Genomic DNA, 14,735 nt, shown 5'->3' with positions numbered 1-14,735 from the left:
CCGTAAAGGCTTACCTCCTCATACATAACACTGAGGGTTGGGGTTTCAACACATGGGTTTTGGAGAGACACAAACATTCAGTCCATAACACTGGATCCAGGAAACAAGGGATCCAAGATGGGAAAGACAATTCTCAGGAAATTAGTGAAGGGAGATCCCAGGGTACTGGAGTACCAAGCATCGAAGGCAACCAGAAGAGAAGGTGCCAGAACGCTTTTTCAAAAACATAAAATTAATATAATATATGATATGTCTATACATTTTGAGAAGGGAGTTTCATGGGGAGTTTGTTGTTTCATAATTTATAAGTACATAGAAAATGTAGCAAATACAAACATGACAATTATTAACCCAAAGGGAATTTAATATGCCCATCTGTTTCAGATTTTAAGACCTTAAGTCAGTAATTTGAAATTAGTTGAGGCAGGAGTATTTATACTATTGAAATCAGCAAACAACAAATCAGGACTTTTTTCTTTCCAGAGAATCAGTTTATCAGCATACCAGTAGTATGTGATTCAAATCTGAGTTGAGGTTATATATTACAATGGTGTTAATACTGAATGTTAATCTCATTAAAATTATAATATTGCTTTATTGGGAGGATAAAGTGGGGGAGTGATAAGGAGCACATGTGTGGTAAGAGTAAAGGAAACTAAACCTTTAACTTCTCACATGATACGATTCAATAGATAATGTCTAAAATGGAAAATTAAATATTTTGAATTATTTAAAGAACCAGCCAAAAGAAACAAAAATGGCTGCCTCTAGAGAACAGTACATGGGAAGGAAACTTGGAGAAGTATACATTTTCATAGCAAACTTTATAGAATTATATGATTCTTTATTCTTTATTGAAATTTCTATCTTAGAAAATTTAAAATGTGAAAATAAAAAAGTAGATAATGAATTATCATAATTTTATTTATAAATTGCTTGAAACTTCACACTGGGCAAACATACTAATGTATCAAATAGTAATAGGGTCTCTATAGTATGCATGAGTTTCTGTTTACAAGCCTTTCCTCAAACCAGCTCTCCACACCCCCACACTATCCCTGTTGCCTGCCTGACAATCTTCTGTCATTGATGGTACCTTCCCTTGTTGGTTGCCATATTAGCTCCAAAATACTCTCACTCAATTCTGGATGCTCCACTGTCTTACATTGCACAGTCACACCACACAACACATACATGTACACATTTGTCACACTGTGTGTGTATGTGTAGGTGCATGCACACACACAGGAGTGGCATTTTTCATGGTTTATTTGAGCTTGAAATTCCGGAATTATATAAAATGAGAAAAAGATTAAAGTTGAGTTACTTTTGAGTTTACCGTGTTTAATGATTCTAAGAATTATCAGTTTGAATTTAGTTAGCATTCTATTATATATATAAAATAGAAAACCCAATTAAGAATGGCTTATAAGAAACCATTAGCACATGTTAATAGGAAATACATTGTGGGCAGCCTATAGATTGATTCATTCAGTGGTCCAGTGTTACCATCAAGGCACATTCTCATCCATTTATTCTGCTTTGGCTTCATCCTAAGGCTAGTTAACTTCCTGGAGATTAGGTAACTGCCAAGAGCAGTAAGAGCCTCTTAATGTGTTGTTCATCTTTGACACGAGAGAAGAAACAGAGATCCTATTACTCTGCCAGAAGAATGATGAAGAACTTTCTTTGACTTCCAGGAAAGTTTCCAACAACTTTCCAGCAAATTGTTTCTTGTGTTTCATTGATTAAAAATAAGTCATGTACCCATTTATAAACTAATTACTGGCTGAGTGATTGCCATTGAAACAACCAGTCCTACCTCTGGAGTGGAAGGTGGCCCAGCTTCTCATGAGCCACTTGGGCTATGTGAGGAAGAGGTGGGCTATGTGAGGGAGAGGTGATTACCTGAACAAATGTTAAGTTTTACTTAGGGAAATACTGGTAATGGAAACTGGGTAAGCAAAGGAAGTGTCTATTACAGATGGAAGAAAAGAATGACATACCAGGATGTTTTCAAATCTTGCAATCTTGTTTCCAGGTCAACTCTGTATTTTTATTATTGATTGTGACTTTTGGAAACAGATCTGCGATAATTCATTAGGATGTTAATATATTACGATGTGCCTTCCGTGATTATTGGCTGATTCACTGCCATCTGGTCAAGCAAGAGATACCATTATATAAAGCAAAAAATCAGAGAATTTAGATGAAATAAAAGTATTATACAAAATAAGATATATGATTTAGAAATAGGCTCCAAAGAGTGACACCAATTTTTTAGGGGTTTGTGTGTGTGGGGGGGGGATAGACTAAAAATCCTTTATTTTATTTGTTCATAATGTGTAAATAATATTTTTCAAAAAGAGCTGAGTTCTTTAATAACTCATTATGTCGTTTTTCTCTCCCAGCATCTTCTATCGTTCTGTAATGACCATGCAGGCTTTATGGTTAGCTTGGCCAAGGTGGTATCTTATAGGCGTTGGCCTGTTTTCAGTTACTTTTCAAATTTTCATTATTTAATATATGGATCAATATCACTTTATTTTGTCAGAATTAGAAAGAAGGATAACTCATTTTTGTTTAAAACTACTCTTAAAATTCTGAATCATTAAAGACAGTAAATTAAAAATATAAATATTCTCTGTGCTTGAACAACTCCAGAGTTATGATAAATTGTTATTGTGCCAATTGTTTCCTCTAAATGATTCAGATTCTTGATTTTTCTATTGTAGACATTATCTATTGATCTCTCACTATGGGAAAAGTATATACTGTTCAGCATTTAGCATCCCCAGTCTCCTACTGCCTACTACTCATGCACTCCCCTCATCTCCCCACCCATTCACCCATTCTCCCAATTGTAACTTCAATTAGATAAATATTCACTGTTTACACTATTGTGACATATCAACTCAGTTTGGAGCTGAGTGATGTGTCAGTGATATATTTAGTAAAGTGTAGGGGGAAACTATAGATATTTTTGTGTTAGCGTATGAGTAGAACTGACATTCTATTCCAGTCTCCCTCTGCTTGAAGAGTTTTTACCTTTCTTTGTTTTAATAATTGGTAATTTGATAATTTGAAACTTCTCTTACTTATAACAGATGAAAGCTTTCCATGCTCTCTAGCTCTGTGTGCTACCTCACTTTCCTAAGTTCCTGAGGTGGCCTCCCATATTTCTACTTGCTCCCATGTTTGCAAATATCTTGCTTTTCATTTGTTATTTGATGGATAATATTGAGAAAATTTCTCTTGGATTTCCCTTTTATACATTGGATACAATCCTGTATTAGGTTTCTCTGTGTTCCAAGTGGCCAAATAATGATTCTTTCTTTACGCTTGACAGAATGTATGCAAAATATGCTCAGGCCGTGTTCTTTTGTTGTCTCTATGGGTATATTTTGCAATCACTTTAGAAATGCAATCACTTGAGAAATGCTGCCTTGTTTGAAGAAGGAATGAAACACAATTAAGTTAGAGTCTCAGATGTAGGGTTAAGTCTAATATGACCTTGGCCACATAGATGGACATTGTTGTGTTGGGTGGAAAAAGCAAACAATATGATTCGGGTTTTATGAAGATAGTCCCTCAGGGCTGCAGAAATCACACCAGCATAACTCTAGCTCAAATAATAATAATACCTACCCAGGGAATACAAAAGGGATAGAACCACTTAGTGTGGATTGCATAAATCATTCTTAAACTACAGATCCTATTATGCTGCAAAGGGTCCATGTTCTCCAACATGAAAGGTAACAGAGTAAAATCTTTCTTCCTCTACCTGGATAAATCCAAGATTGGTTTATAACACTCCAAATTACCTACCATACCCTGCCTTTGCCACATATAATTACTTCTAATCTCCTAAAGCTGTTGTGAGATAATCTGTGGGAATGCTTTGAGGGAGGACTCAACAAATGTCACGTGTTATTAGTAATCTAACAAGTTTTTCTAATAAAAAGAGCATGTATACCACGGAACTGGCAAGTAGCAGGATTTTATTCTTTTCATTTAGAACTGCGTCTAAGTCTGCGTAAACCAAAACAAATTACCACTTCCTTTGTCTCCATATCGTTTGAACCACAAAAACTCACCTACCCATGTACTTCCTCTGCTAATATTTTGGTTTTATATCCTGAGTTAAAATGTGAGATCATTCTCCCCCAATTTAATTTTTTTGACAGTGAATATTTATACTAAATTTAAATTAAGTGTAAAAGAGCAGATTGATAAGAACACCAAAAACCTTGTAGATCAACCAATAACACCAGCTGTCCAAATTATTCTACAGCATTGCAAAGGTTCCTCTAAACTGCATATTTATTGCTGGATACATTCCATCCATATGACGTACAAATTTGAGATTTATACTTTTAAACATAATAAGATGGAGTTTTGCCATGCCTACTGGGTGATAAGTAAATGCATACACAACCAATTTGGTTTAAATCTCAGTCCATAATATTTTTGCATTAATCTTAGGCCATACGACTTTTTTTTTTAGATCAAGTACTTGTAATTGTAAAATGTACAATCTCTTTCCTATATACTCTCTTTTTTAAGGTTTCATAAAAACCTCAAGGCGAAATATGAGAAATATAACATATCACTTCTATTTCATGCACTTGTAGGATCTGATAAAACAAAGGCATTTGTTTAAACAATGGCTCTAAGTAATGCCTGATTGCCAATAATCGAGTTGATATGTAAAATGTGTCTTCTAGGGCCTTTACCAGTCCTCCTGCAGCCACAGAGTTTATAAATAAATAAGTTATTAGTGGCCGACGTATGCAGAGTGATATCACAATGCATGCATTCATGACACTTTGATTAAGAGAAGCCTCACTGATTTTTTGAAAATGGAAAATGCTGGGCAAAATTGATGGGCAAAAACCAATTAAAGAATATTCTGAACAAATGCAATTTTATGTATTTCAGATGCACACAATAGTTGGAATTAGGCAGAAAGAGTTACTTGATTGTTGCTTTCATCAATGGACAAGTCTTTAATTAGTAAATATGTTTCATTGTGTAAATGAGGGCTTCTCAAGTGCTGAGAGGTAGTCTGTTCACTTAATCCTCTACGTAATCTATATAATCTGTTTAACTCTATTTATACCACCTAAGAAGAAAGAGTAAGGAAGGTGTTAGCCTCAGTGCTGAATGGTCCCTACTTCAGAATTTAACAGTTCACATTATGAGGTTTACTATCCTGATAGGTTTATCAAGTGACACATGAGATGTTTAGAGTGTTGAGAATTCTAACTTCAACTTTTCTGCATTATTAGTATTATTGTTGCTTGAGAAACTACATATCATGCTCTTCATCTTTTTCAAAGCTAGGCCTGTTTGATGGTCAGTGATTCTTAGGAATTAAGCTACAAAGTTAATGTAGTTTTAATAATATACTAGAGTCTTTCTATTCATAGATTTACAATGCTGTTCTATATTTATTACCTTAAAACATACCCTTTTACAGAATGTTCTCATGAGTAATATATGCTAAATTGCTATTTCTTCTGACTTTGTCTTTAGCCAGTTTTTATTTCTACAAAGTGGTCACCAAAGTGGAATGGCTGGAAGCCAGGTTGTGAGCAATACAATCTTATACAAAAAAAAAAAAAAAAAGGGAAGAAAATTAGATATGCTATTTGTATATACAGTTTTATTTAGTCCTTTCAATTTTTAAAAATTTTTCTCTTTTGTGTATAGGTTTAACGTACATATTTGTATAATACTACATGTTTATCATTTATAAGTATGTAAGTTGAAGTCCATTGAGGATACCTGCTTAAATATTTAATGTGAAGAGGTTTAAGGATGATTGATATAAAGGTTTTCAGATATTGCATTCAAATTTCCACGTTTTTTCACTTAAATGTATTTTTTAAATGTTATTTCCTTCCTTAAAAGACAATAAAAATGTTTGCTCGTCAGACAATTAGACTTGCCCCTTTTTTGCCTTTTCTTTGCTGGCCTAATACACTACCTATTTTAGCAAAAGTTGGATTTTTCCTTTGCAAATAATAAAATAAAAAATAATAATCAAGTATCATGAACTCTTGATGGCCTGAGTAGTTTTTTTTAAGGTCTTTTTTTTTCAACATGATGTTGACTGATCTTTTTACTATGACCTGAAGTTCGTTTTTCAAGTTGTAAACCAGATTTTAATTTCTACTCTGAGTGCCTTGTGACCTAATGGAAGTTGAAAGGCTACCATGATTTGTTCCTTATTGGCCTTTTATTGAGTCAGCTAGTCCCCAAGACTTTCCACCCACTCTCACACAATGAATATACATTGTTAATCTAGCTGTAGACAATATTTGGTGCATATTATGGTTATTGTTGTTCCTGTTGATGTCATTTTTATTGCTATAGACTTTTGACTTATAATAATAATCACAAAATGAACAGAAGCCAGAGCTGTGTAACTAGAGACTTTTTCTTTTTAACAGCTATTGTTAGCTCTGGGGTGTAACGTGTAAGGTTCAAACCTTTTCCCCAAATAACATAATATAACTTGCTGGAGGCACGATGAGGCTCAAGAAAAGTTTTCCTTTATTTGTGATTTGTAATATAATAGCATTGTGTTTGTTTAAGGTGGGTAGGAAGTAGATGTGTTTATGAGTCCACTCTGAGTGTCAGGACTTCCTCTTTTTACTACTGTATAAGACAAAGCCTGACACATTGTAGGCATTTGGTAAAGAAGAAATGAATGAACAAAAATAAAAAATAATTTTATTTAACAGAATTTCATAATAAAAACTAAAGCTCTTTTGAATCATTTAATACTATAGGAATCATTTAATACTATAGGCTTTGGTTATCGTTGAATGGTAAGAGTGCTGAATTCGGTACTGGGAATGGAAAATGTATCTACAGGGTAATATGTAAGACAAAGTAATTGCATATAGTGATATATTTTCTGGCTATCATTTACTAAAACAATTTATATAAAGGAGGTTATTTTAAAAACAAACTATAGCACGTTGATATAAGCTAGATAAAATAATACAATGCTGTATCTTAAATTCAGATTTCTAGTTGCTCAACTATAAATTAAGTACATATTGAATAGTGCCAAAATGATACCATTGACCCAGTACCACAAAGGCACATGAATTATTTTTCTGTAAGCAGTGATAGGTAATGATGATCTGTATATGTTGTTTTGAACTTCTTCCCTTTGGGGCCAATGGCATACCTTTTGTAGATGCCTTAGTAGAATTTGGTTTACTCTGTGCTATACGAAAGCACAGAACATAGCTAACTTGGGCAGCCCAGGTAGCTCAGTGGTTTAGCGCTGCCTTTAGCCCAGAGCCTGATCCTGGAGACCCGGGATCGAGTCCCACGTCGAGCTCCCTGCATGGAGCCTGCTTCTCCCTCTGCCTGTGTCTCTGCCTCTCTCTCTCTGTCTCTCAGGAATAAATAAAATCTTAAAAAAAAAAAAGATTATAGCTAACTTTTATCTCCAAAGACAGAAATGATCCTCTGGGCTCATTGGCACCACCTCCTAATCAATTGAGCTAATCTTGTATAGGTTGTATAAACCTGAACCAATAATAAATGGACAATGAAAGAATCATGAGATCTATGTTTATGACTTGTGTAACTTATTCTTCTTTTAAATACTGATATGATCATAATATTGCTTATCTTGATAGAGGTAATTGAAGGTCAAGGCTGTTACTAGAAGTTTTAAGGAGTTAGGTCATCACAGTTTACTCACACCTTTATTTATTTATTTTAAAGATGTTATTTATTTGACAGGGCCATGCATAAGCAGTGGGGAGGGCCAGAAAAGGAAGAAGAAGCAGACTGCCTCCTGAGCAGGGAGCCCAATTCAAGTCTCTACCTCAGGACCCTGAGATCATGACCTGAGATCAAGGCAAATACTTAACTGACTGAGCCACCCTGGTGCCCCTCACACCTTTATTCTTATTTTTGACTTTAGTCATTGTAAGTGAAGTTCCTTAGGCTTATTTAGATTCTTTAACTTGGACTTTTATTATTCTTCACTGCTCTCAGGACCCTGACCGTAAAGCCTGATGAGTTTCTGGGTTTATCTCTTGAGAAATTATATTACGAAGAAAAACCAAACTAAACATGATTGCTCTTAGAAGCTAGGTATTTCTGGTGCTTTCATTATTATCTTTATTTTTCTTTTTTGAAACTCTGTGTGGTTTTATTATTACTATTACCATAAAATTTTGCAACTCTAGGTCCCAAAGTGGGAGCCATCTCAAGCTTGATGTAAATAAAATGGAGTCTGTCAAAGAGGTACATCCTTTACCACAAAGTAGTTATGTATTATCTTTAAAAATCACAGCATCTTACATTTGGGGATTTGTAATAGATTTTGGCAAGATTAACCACTTTTTTCTAGTACAAACCTTATGTGAAAAAAATATATATACAGGGTGGAGGGCAGATACGCAGTCTCTTCACTTTTCTCAGTGAACCTATACCATATATGAGCATTTAAAAATTGGTGTTACAATGAAAGCTTTAGAAAACGTTTTTCTGAATATAAAATCCAGTGATTAACTTGATATCTTCAGTCATATGTACCAGTTTTTTTTTTTGGTTGCATGCTAAAGAGCTCAGATATTGTTTTCAAGTCTGCATACCAAGGTAATATTCACTAACTTTTGAAGTTAAAGGTGAATTTTATAAAAAACTGAATTTCATTCCCTTCTAAAGCTTTCTCATTTTCTAAAATAGTTTTTTTATCAAGTAAAACAAACATTAAAATTTAAAAATTCCTTTTATATTGAAGTAAGACATGTTTAGAATATAAATGGTATTGAACCATATACATTAAAATATGGTGTTGATATTTTTAGTAAACAAAAATATAGATAAGCTAAATGGGTAGTTATTTTGATAGGGTCAAAGATTAATTATGTTTATTTGAAAACTGCTTATAATATTACTTTAGATGTATGAAGCAACAAACAAACAAAAATAAAATTAGATTCTTTGTGCGGATCTATTCTTAGAGGAAATGTGTATTTTTCCAGGATTTTTAAATGTTTATAACTTGGATGTCTCCCAGTATTCACCCTTTTTCCATCCCTGGAGCATCAATCACTTTCCACATGGCACCTGGACCTGAAATGGTGCTTCAAATTAATACATGTTAAAAATAAAAATTTTAAATTTAAAAAAGTCACCCAAATGCTTCTTACTTTGTAATAAGAGATACAAAAAGAGAAAGATCCTTATATGTCTGTATGATTTTTCTCTCTAATCTGACTCAGCCCTGCCAGGACTACATTAAAACCTTCACATTCATTGTAACTGGCGAGTTGCTCACTTTGGTGATGTAGCTATGTGGTTTTTCACCCTTTCTCTGATAACAATTGTGATTTAATTTTCCAAAGATGTTACTATTTAATAGTAAGCCTAAATGATTTCTAAAAATAAATGATATATTTTTACTTCCCAATTTTAATGAAACATTTGGGAAAGCAGAATTATTCAAACCCACTATCCACGTTCCATTTTTTGAAGATTATATTTTTTTCACATGAACTTGCTTCTTTTTATTTATTGGTTTAAGGAATAAGCCTATGCAATAAGATTTTATCTTCTCTCTTATGTAGAATTCATCTGCTTAATTTTCATATTCCTACTAGAAACAAAAGATGAGAATCACACTAAAATTGGCTCACATTTCTTATCATTGAATCTCAGGTCTTCTTCTGCGTTGATCCTCAGGAAAATAATCAAAGCTGCGGTACTACAGATTAACTGCTTAATAAAAACATTGTTTCATAAAGCTATTTTTGATCATATGAACGTTTAGTATATTGAATGGTTTCTCTTTGAAGTTAGTAAAGCCTAGCAGTGCCTTTATAGATAATGATAAAACTGATGTTAAAAATAATAAAATGCCTTGAGAATGTGACAAGTGTTAATACTAAATAGAATAATTGATATTTATTGAGTGCTTGCCATTTGGCAAATTCTTTTACATATATTATTGTACTTATTTTTTATAATACTGTTTCAAAGTTAATGTTAGAGTCTGTGACTTTACATACGAGGAAACTAATAACCAGAAAGGTTATATAATTTTTTCCAAGTCATATAGCCAGGAAGTAAGAGGCAGGACCAAGATTCAAATCTTGAATTGTTATGATACATGGTCCATGCTGTGCTCTTTCCATTGTATTATGCTCTCTGTGGATTTGATTTGGAATCATCTAGTTCAAACCCTTTATGTTTACATATGAAGAAACTGAGGCACAGACTGCTATCATGACTTATCCAGAAGCTGGGGCTCTGAGAGCATTTTCTATTTAGCTGCTACTGGATAACTGGAAGCAAACTGCAGGGACTGAGTGAACGAATGGATGGACAGAGTATGTTGTTGGGAGGCGTACAATCAATAGAGCACTAAACCAGGAGCCAGGAAATGAGGCTCTCAGCCTGTTCTTTTATGACCCATGTGACCTTAAGCATGTTGTGTTACTTCTTTGTGGATCTGATTCTCCATTTCTATCATGGGAGTCACAGTGAGCTTCCTGCCTTAGAGAGCTGTTACAAACTCAAGTGAGGCAACATATTTGAAAATTACTTTGCAAATTGTGGAACATTTTATAATCTAAACCATTTAAGATGCCCAGTAGTGTGCATTTAAGAGTACATAGTTTCAAACACACATAAAATGAAATACACTTTACTGTGTAAGCCGTTTAGGAAAATGATATGTGATATACCAATTAGTCTTCACTGGGCCAAAAAAACTGTGGCTGGCTGCTGCCCAAGTCAAGTCCAATTTGGTTACCAGATGACAGAAGGTGATGAAGGAGCATCCCCAAAAGTTAAGAATACCTAGCCCCTGTTAGACAACTTCCATTTTTGGCTGAATCATGAGGCTGAAATTCTAGTTTGAAGGGAGTAACCTGGGTTCTCCTATACCAGTTTTGGTGCATTTGTGCAAACGAAGAATGAAAAGTTTTCTTATCAGTGCCTCTAATTGTTCTTAATGTGGATCTTCAAAGAGCAGTTAATTTAGCTAATTTATTTGTTTTTTTTCTGTCAGATAGAATCTTTACAATTCTGGAAACAGGAGACAATGGAGCAACAAATGTAGAAGAGGTAAAGTTAAGTGATTTGACCAAGAATGGAACATGAGACAATTAAAGACTAACAACCAGTGAAGACTAGACAATTAAGGGCCAAAGCAGCATTTATTCACTTTCAGTTTAATGAATAATGCATTGTTTCTTTAAAAGAACATGCAGGTCTAGGAAGATGATGTTTTATGAAATTCCCAGAACACTAAACTTAAGCTTTGAAGATAACATCCTGCCTTAGAATAACTCTTATTTCAAAGGTTTACCATGCTTTAATCTCATTTTTCCTTTTAGGGTAATCCTTGGGAAGCAGGCCAGGCAGGTGGCACCATTATAACACCAAGATGTTGGGATTCCGAGAGGCTGTGTGTTCTGTGCAATAGTGTAGAGGCAGCGGGTGTCAGAGCGTGGTAATTTTAACTCCTAACAACTACTCCATGCCACTTCTCTAAGTAAAGGAGAATTAAAAACTGACCTTTCTGTCTTCAACATGGAGATCATATTGATAAATCTAGTGACTACTTTGTGGGTTGCAAGCTGAAGATAAAATACTTTTTAAAGTGAAAACCAAATTAAAATAGTTTACCAGTTAGTTTTTATCTCAGATTCAAGCCTCAAACCCCTCTGCCCCCCTTTGAAGCAAAAGGACATTTTTAAAGAGGGAAAACAGGGGGGCACCTGGCTGGCTAGGTCGGTGGGGGGAGCGTATGACCCTTGGTCTCGCGGTTGTGAGTTTGAGACCCTGTTGGGTGTAAAGATCACTTAAAAATAAAATCTTTAAAAAGAGAAAAAATAAAAGGGGAAAATAGGAAGTAAAAAGTGTAATTCTTCCCAGCTCAGACTGCAAATAGTCTGTCTTCTAACCTAGAGTATCTTCATGTCCCCTCTTGTCTAGCAGGATTGTAGAGAGTGTTGTTTTTGAAGTTCCATCAATCTATTAAACATTAGACAGAAGGTTTTAGGAAACAGGCCATGTGTATTGTGACGTACGGTCCTGGAAAGAAAAATGATCAATCTGTGTATTTGCCTTTTAACTAGTTGTAGACAAGTTGGCCACGTCCTTGGCACATTAATGAATCCTGTCATAACTCATCTCCACTGCTCTCTTATTCTATGAATTCAGATCTGTGTTTGGCAATAAAAATAAAGTCACTGATTTAAGTCTCTACTTCCACGCTAGGGCTCATGGTCCCTAATAATCAAGAGGCGGACGACCATAAGGAAAAGAATGAGTTCTCTGATGTGATTTGTATCATACAACTTGAACTAGATCTTAAAAAGGAATTTTCTGTGTAGCCACAGAGATTTATTCTGGTCAGTGTTTTCTTCCAGCTAGTATGTGATCCTCTACCTCTAGTGAACTAGTTTTCCTTCTTCTAAAAAAAGAGTCATAGACATGGGAAGGAAATACAGGGAGCTTTTCCAGTTTGTGAGGAAACGGTTGGAAATATGGCTCACAAGGTGCAACTGCATCCCCCCCCCCCCCCCCCGCTGCCCCCACAGTCTCTCTCCATTGAAGGACCTTTCTTGAAAATAGGTCTACTTTTCTTAGCATCTGGTCTCTTTTATCTGGCACTTTGGTTCCTGGCTCTTTTTTTTTTTTTTTTTTTATCTAGGGCAGCCTATTTATAAATCAAGTATAACCACTTAGAATCTCCCAATTAGTAGCCCCAATCTCATATTTATTATTAATCTTTAGAATATGTACAAATTGTCCCTAATCACATGTGTTAAGAATTTAAAGGCCTTTTTCATTCATGTCAAAAGAAAAAGGATAAACAGAGCATTTAAAGAATAAGCTCCATATACTATCATTTTGAAGGGGCGTGTATGTCTACACTCTGAAATATATGTGTTCCTTCAAAAAAGATATTTTCCAGCATTACAAAAGTATTCTGTATTGCTTTTTAATTTGGATTCTGATGTTTTATTCTATCACTGTGAATCAGTAGCAAGAGGATCCCATCAATAATCAATTTGACTGACATTCAGTTTTATATTCCTGTACTGTGAGTTGCAAAATATTTTGTGTTCTTACATGACCACATTTCTGTTGTCATATTTTGGTCTTAAGGGTTGTTCCCTCTCAGACAATTTTTATTAGTTGATTGTTTCAAGAGCTGTTTTATTAGAATGCTACTATGTGTCATATGTAGTGCCCTAGTTATGGTAGGTAAAAATTCTTCCCCTCTATTTTTTTTTTAAGATTTTATTTATTTATTCATGAGAGACACACAGAGAGAGGCAGAGACACAGGCAGAGGGAGACACAGGCTCCATGCGGGGAACCTGATGTGTGGGACTTGATCCCGGGACTCCAGGATCAGGCCCTGGGCCAAAGGCAGGCGCTAAACCTCTGAGCCACCCGGGGGGTGGGGGTGGTGGGAGGGGTGCCCAGTTCTTACCCTCTATTAGGGAGCAACAATATATTGTGTTTCATTGATTCCAAAATGTACACATGTTCCCATTTAAATGTATCTGAAACTAGGATGCATCTTGTAATTGATGTTTGACAGTCACTACTGGCCAGGGGGCAACAGTGAAATGGATGCCATTGCCTGCTGATGCATGGATAGCAAAAGCACCAGAATCAAAACTTGCTGACTTGGTGTCAGTGGCTACAAAGAAATTGCATATGATGGTGGAATGGTCTAATTCCTAGAAACAAAAGGTTTTGAGCGGAGGCTGGAAGGGGTGGGGTATCATGTGGTTTAGCAGTGTTCCCAAAGGGAGGCTTTAGTTTGTGTTTCTCCTGACATATTGGGTAAGAATTCTCTGACCTGATGAAGGATGGCAAAAAGAATCTTTTTCTTCTCTAATTCTAAAGCAGTGAAAAAATAAAAATATATTAATATTTCCTTTTCTTAAGATTTTATTTATTTATGCAGAGAGACAGAGAGAGAGGTAGAGACGCAGGCAGAGGGAGAAGCAGGCTCTATGCAGGGAGCCTGACGTGAGACTCGATCCCGGGACTCTGGGATCACAACCTGAGCTGAAGGCAGATGCTCAACCGCTGAGCCATCAGGCATCTCTAAATTAATGTTTCAATACGTTATCTTATTGTTCTGGCTAAACATGCAAACCCAGAGTCCCTAGTTCCTCACACTTCAGAATTTTTCCATGATGGAGATATTCCCCAAAGGGAAATTTAACTTTTTACACACATACACTGAGTATTTCCACTGAGAGCACACCAGTATTTTCACTAAGTATATATTTTCACTGAGACCATACCAGAGCATTCAGATAAAAATAATTTAGTAAAAAATACACAAACAAAACCTTGTTGTTAGAAGAAAGTTGACCAAAAGATTCAATTTGTTTTGGCTGGTAGATTATTCTAAAACTTTGCAAATTGAATTGTTATCAAATGTCAGAGGGTAACTCTATTTTCTTGCACCAATCTGCAGTCTATGCCATGAGTCTCTACAATTTTTGTGGATGCTCAAAAGTAATCTAAACTGAAAGCATATTTTCATATATACTGGCTTAAGACCATATATAGACTCGATTTCTAAGTGAAGCCCAAAGTTATTTTATTTCCCTAAAGTCTTTATGTTTTTATGATGGGAAGCTTAACATGTTACCTTTTTTTCCCCCCTTCAAATTCTCTTTTTTAAAATGTGTTTGGAGGACTGAAGCAGCA

At 35.1% G+C, this 14,735-nt stretch overlaps 2 long non-coding RNA genes across 2 annotated transcripts in view; both read left to right on the top strand.

The window, feature by feature from the left end:
* Positions 1-14,735, top strand: part of LOC112656562 (uncharacterized) — a 400,328-nt gene that overhangs the window by 321,210 nt on the left and 64,383 nt on the right. The gene's annotated exons all lie outside the window — the stretch shown is intronic.
* On the top strand, positions 14-1,778 carry LOC125754480 (uncharacterized). The gene is made up of 2 exons (XR_007408817.1): positions 14-202; positions 1,559-1,778. It is a non-coding gene; the product is annotated as an uncharacterized LOC125754480 (long non-coding RNA).

This window comes from Canis lupus, chromosome 37 (genome assembly GCF_003254725.2).
Source record: "Canis lupus dingo isolate Sandy chromosome 37, ASM325472v2, whole genome shotgun sequence".
Lineage (NCBI taxonomy): Eukaryota > Metazoa > Chordata > Mammalia > Carnivora > Canidae > Canis > Canis lupus.
The sequence above is the reverse complement of the archived record's forward strand: the minus strand, read 5'-3'. Positions and strand labels throughout refer to the sequence as shown.